The following is a 6,000-nucleotide window of genomic DNA, read 5'->3' on the forward strand; positions in this document are numbered from 1 at the left end:
GAGTGTTTTCTTAATTTCACTTTCAAATTTTTCATCATTAGTGTATAGGAACGCAAGCGATTTCTGTGCATTAATTTTGTATCCTGCTACTTTACCAAATTCATTGATTAGCTCTAGTAGTTTTCTGGTAGCATCTTTAGGATTCTCTAAACCAACTATATAGTATCGTGTCATCTGCAAACAGTGACAGCTTTACTTCTTCTTTTCTGATTTGGATTCCTTTTATTTCTTTTTCTTCTCTGATTGGTGTGGCTAAAACTTCCAAAAATATGTTGAATAATAGTGATGAGAGTGGGCAAACTTGTCTTGTTCCTGATCTTGGTGGAAATGGTTTCAGTTTTTCATCCTTTTTTTTTTTTTTTTAATAACTGATATTGTGTTCTATTTTAAGACTACCTCAAAATATATTTGACTTATTTCCCAATGACAGGGATTTAGGGGTTTTTTTCTCCATGTTTAATTTTTTGTTTTTACAAACAATATTACAGTAAATGTCAGTTGTGTCTGCAGAATTATGAAATATATCTGCATGATACATTCAGCCAACAGATATTTATTGAGTACCCTCTATGTAACAGACACCGTTCTAGCTAACTCCCTAACTTCAAGGAGCTTAGGTTCTAGGGGTGCGGGGGCAGAAATACGTAAAATAAGTAAATATAAAATGCCATGTCCGCTAGCCACCAGCTGTGATAAATACCTGAAGGAAGGAAGGACGCAGGGGCAGGGTAGAGTTAGGATGCTATTTTAGGCGGGGAGGTCAGGGGAGATTCTCTGAGAAGTTGGCATTTGGAAGAAACTTAACTAAAATAAGAGCAAGCCATTTGGTGATCTGGGAAGAGACTGTTCCAGGTAAAAAGCACAAGGACTGCAAAGGCTCTGGGTGGGAATGAGCTTGGTGTACGTGCAGAGCACGAGGAGGTCAGTGAGGCTGGCGTGGATTGAAGGAGGGGAGGACGGGGAGCAACACGATGTTGATCCTCAAAAGCCGCTGTTAGGACTTCGGTTTCTTCCCGATGGAAGAGAGAGCAGAGGAGGCACGGGACCTGATGTGGATTTTGAAAGGACTAGTCTGAGTGCTGCTGGGCAGAGCAGAGACTGGGAACAAGAGCAGACCAGGGGAGAAGATGGAGCGACAGCAAGAACAGGCAGCTCTGATTGGAGTTTTGCTCCACAGGGTGGGTTGAGGGCTGGAGCAGTTGTGGCGGGGCATGTGGAGTTAGAATAGGATGTTTTTAAGACAGGGGAAATTTCTGCATGACTGTATGCTGATAACAATGATGCTGTAAAGGAGGAAAGATTTACACTGCAAAGAGATAACAGGTAATTGCTGGAGCAAATGTTCCTGAGTAGTCAGAGGGTTGTTCAGATGAGAGGGGTGCAGCCCGTGGTGGGTAACGGGGAAGAGGTAGCACGTGGGGCTTAGGGGCAGGAGTGGTGACAGGTGATGGTGGGAGTTATGGAAGGTTGGAGAGAAGGAGGGAGTTTGAAATGATTTGCTAGGAGAGCAGGAGAGGGAATAAACCCTGCAGTGTAGGGCTGCTGTGCACATGAGAGCTCGCTTGAAGAACACAGTCGTGAATATGAAGTGAGGGCAGTCAGCATGTGTTTGTGTGTTTTTTCTGAACCTGCCTGGAGGCCAGCTTGAGTAGCAGAGATTTAACTGGAGTTTCACTGGGCACTTTCAACAGAGAAGTAGGGGCTGGGGAGTCAAGGGAATGAATGTGCAAGAGTCACTACGACAAAGAACCAGAGAACCAGAGAATCTTGGCTGCAAAGGAGGGCGAGGAGGGCACTGTAAAGGGGATCCGTGGATCGAGGTCTTGGTCTTGTGTGGTTCAAAAATCATTGGCATCCAAGCACCAGATTGGAGAGGATGCTGTTATTGGTGTAATGACGAGAGTGCTTTCTCGTTTGTGGAAAAGTGAAGTGCGATCATGCAAGGTTATAGAGAGAATACATCCACCAGTAACTACAGCAAGGCCTCAGTTATCCAGCTTTGTCAGCAATTGAGAATCCCATTCATATGAACCTTCCAGAAAATGAATACGTAAGGCATACATTTTATTTTTAAATTTTGATAGGATTTTTTCTAATGGCCAGTTAGCTGAGTAGCTTCAATCATGTTGCTAAGGGAGATTGTACTTGAATAGAATACATGCGCAGAGAGAGACCATGAGGAAAAGAATGTGTGAGCACTTTAAGGAAGAAATTTATCATCAGCCAATATTTTCAAAGATCAGCCATTTCCAGAGAGTTAACAAAGTCTTCCTAAGGTAATAAATTTCTATTTTAATAACAAATGTAGGAAGGAGACTCAATTATTTGCTAATCTTGTTTATTTCCAGTCAATAGCAATAAGCAGAAATTAATGTCTGAAAGGCACAGAAACACAGTAAGAGACTCAGATTAATGTAACCCCAGATTCAGAGTTCAGAGCCGTGGAGTCAGTGCCAAGCACTCCATGTGCCGAGAAGGAGGAAGGGAAGTCGTTGGATTGATAGCCTGTGACTGGATCCAGATGAGCCTCCTCTAGAGCTAAGTGGTGAGTGCTTTCGAGACTGGGGAGGATAAAGTTGGCATTTCAAGTATGTTCAGGGAACGCAGATTATCCCAGAAACAATGATGGGACCACTGCTCGCTATTTGGGAGAAAAAACAGCAGTTAAGCTGCATTCCTACTTCAGTCAACAAAATTAATTCCTGATATATTAAAGATTTAGGAATTAAAAAACAAACCCAAAAACTCATTAAAGAAAACAGATAAATATTTCTATAAACTTGAAGTGATGGCTTCTTTTAAAGAGTGACAGTGAGGTCCAGACACATGTGATTAAACACACACACACACACACACACACACACACACACACACACTGTAGTTTCAATTATTGTGACTGGCAAATGGCTTGTTTCCTTAATATGCAAAGAACTCTTTAAATCAGTAAGGAAAAGACAGATAGCCAGAGAGAAAAATGAGCAAAGGTCATGAACAGCATTTCATAAAGAAGAAATATAAGGGAAGTGAATATATGGAAAGATGTTTTCAATAATCATTGATAAAACAATGAGCTATTTTTCACCTACTGGATTTGGCAAAGATTATAAACGTTAACACAGTGCTGGCAAGGGGGTGGGAGAAAACTCATATATGTGGAAAGGAGTTTGAATTTGCATTACTCTTTGGCAATATCCATCAAAATGTGAAATGTGTATACCTTTAATTCCACGATTCTATATCTAGGAATTTATTGTAAGTTCAAGACTTTCTCCTCCTCCAGAGGGGCCATACGGGCCATAAGAGGGGCACTGTGTTTTCTTCCTCTTACCACAAAATGCCCCTCCTCTATAAATTGAAACCAACCCTCAAAAGAGGTTATAATTAGAAGTGATTGCCCATCTTCCCCTCAAAGGCCACAGAGACTAATAATCCCATCACGCCTTTCCATGCCTTTTATACAGTCGCTACCAGAAGTCTAAGCTTCTCGTGTTACTTTCCCACCATTATAGCTCTTTGACGTCTCCTATTTGGACCCAGCCACTCCCCAACCCTGAACCCAAGCTCTTCTTATAGAATTCAGCCATTATGAGCAGGATCCTTTGTACCCTGCTACTTTCCAGGCCCACCCTTTACTCCAGTCCGGGGTCTCATCCCCTCTCGACGACTCAAGGAAGTTCCTCTAGCAGTTGCCCCTCTCCCTCTTGGACCCTGGATAGTCCTTTACACAGGAAAGGTCCCATAGCAAAGTAAACATGCTTTAATTCAATATCTCTCATTTTTTTAAAAAAACAAACCAAATAAAAACCTTCTTTTGACCTGACCTCACTTTCAGTTACTGCTCCATTTCTCTGTTCTCTATTGGAGGAAAGCGTCTTAAAAGAACTGTTTCGTGCTTTCCATCTTTACTCCCTTACCTCCTACTCTCTCTCTGGCAAGTGTTTTTACTGAAGTATAATTAACCTACTGGGAGGTGCACAAATAGGAGGTATACAACTCAATGAATTATCATAAAGTGAAAAAACTGCGTACCAACACCCAGATCAAGAGATAGAAAACACTGTCCACATCCCAGAAATCTTGTTCCTTTCTCTACTTGCTACCCTTCCCTCCTCCTCCAAGATAACGACTGTTATTACTTTTAACACATTCTTTTCCCTGTTTTTAAAAAGCGTTTTGGAATAATGCCATATGTATTTCTTCGTTGCGTTTTCTTTTGCCCAACATTATATTTGTGAGGTTCACTCAAGTTGTGGTATGGAGCAGAGGTTAGATCACATAGGGCCTAAGAAGTCCAGGTGAGGATTTTTTTCTGGGTGAAGTGAAGCCCTTGGAAGGTTTTAACAGAGGAGTGACATGACATGATTTTTGCTCTAAAAGGTTCACTTGGCTGCTACCCTGAGAACAGACTGTGGGCTGGAGGGTGAACATGAAACCAGAGAGACTGATTAGGAAGCTATTGCAACAATCCAATCAATGCTATTAAATTTTTCAGCTTTAAAAATAAAAGGCATTTTAGGTCAGTCCCTCAGTGGACCTAACTCAAAGCAATAATAAACCGAGTTCAGTGTTGGTACTGCAATAATTAGGCCAGCTACCACAATTTAGGCCCAGAAAATAATTAACACCTTCACAACAAGAAATAGCCTTTGGAAGCAACTGTAATTTTCAAAATTAAAATAGGGTAATTTATGGCTGAGAATAAATAGAAGCGTCAATATTTTGAAACTGTGGGTCTTAAAAGTAATATTTCATCAAACATAGAAAACAAACTCAAGGCCAGAAAATCAATGTAATTTAGCTCCAAGGGGGAAGGATAGGACAGTAATGACTCATCAAAGCTGATTGATAGGCAGTATTAAAGCTATGGATTGCCTGGACATACATAATTGGAGATATAGTAAAACACTCTCCATCTGTAAGGTTTTGCGTATTATTTATAGGGTTGGCCCAAAAGTTCGTTCGGGTTTTCCCATAAAATGTTACGGAAAACCCCAAACAAACTTTTTGGCCAATCCAATCCATTTATTCTTGCTATTCTTAGTACTTATGGTATCACAAAGATTTGCTTTCTAGGTGACAGATGTTTTTAAATGACTTAGTTGAAACCAAGGATTACCTCTGATTGGGTTTTCAGCTATAACTGCACATTTTCTCTTGGTCCTGAGAATCCTCAGCTTTTGAAATGGAAGTTTTAACAGTTTTACTTAGATCCAAATATTTGGTTCTGTGTTGGTTTTCACAGCACTCTGGGCAGAAAATGGGGCTGGTCTTGGTCGATTTTAAATCTAGGAAAATGACAGACCCCTATCTTAAACCATGCACCAAAATCTACCCAAAATGCATTAGTGACTTGAACCTAAGACCTGAAACTGTAAAAGTGCTAGAAGAATACTTAGGGGGTAAGTGCCTCAACAGTGGTCTTTGCAACGAGTGTTTGGATTTGACCCAAAAGCAAAGGCAACGGAAGCAAAAATAAACATGCAGGACTACATCAAACTAAAAAACTCTGCACAGCAAAGGAAACCATCAACAAAATGAAGGAACATAATAGATAATACTAGACCATTTCTCTGTCCAATTTGGTAATTTGTCTAGGGTAGTGGCACTGATGCATATTTTTGTGGGGAAGCCTGGATGCCTGCCTCATGTATTATCAACATTAAAGATTAGAGTTGTATCAAATATAATCTTCTCACTTATCTACCAGTTAAAGACTTCCTGCTAATGCATATATCTGGGCATTTTGTTTTTGCTTACTTTACTCTCAGCTTCTATACCACCTGTGAGGAAATGCTCCCCTTTGGGGCAGAACTCTTCAGAAAGGTTTTTTTTGTCTCAAATTCCTCTCGTTAATTCTCTCTTAAACCCACTTCTACAAGCTTTTGCCCCCAGTATGGTCTTATCAAGGTAACCAAAAGCCTGAGTGGTGGTGTCTCTACACCAGCTGCTCAGAATGTTTATTTTTTTCTGCCATCCTACTGAAGAGAGTTCCTTTGCCCG

The sequence above is a fragment of the Delphinapterus leucas genome, chromosome 18 (assembly GCF_059928025.1).
Source record: "Delphinapterus leucas isolate spDelLeu-1000000601 "Yukka" chromosome 18, BTC_Dleu_Yukka2, whole genome shotgun sequence".
NCBI lineage: Eukaryota > Metazoa > Chordata > Mammalia > Artiodactyla > Monodontidae > Delphinapterus > Delphinapterus leucas.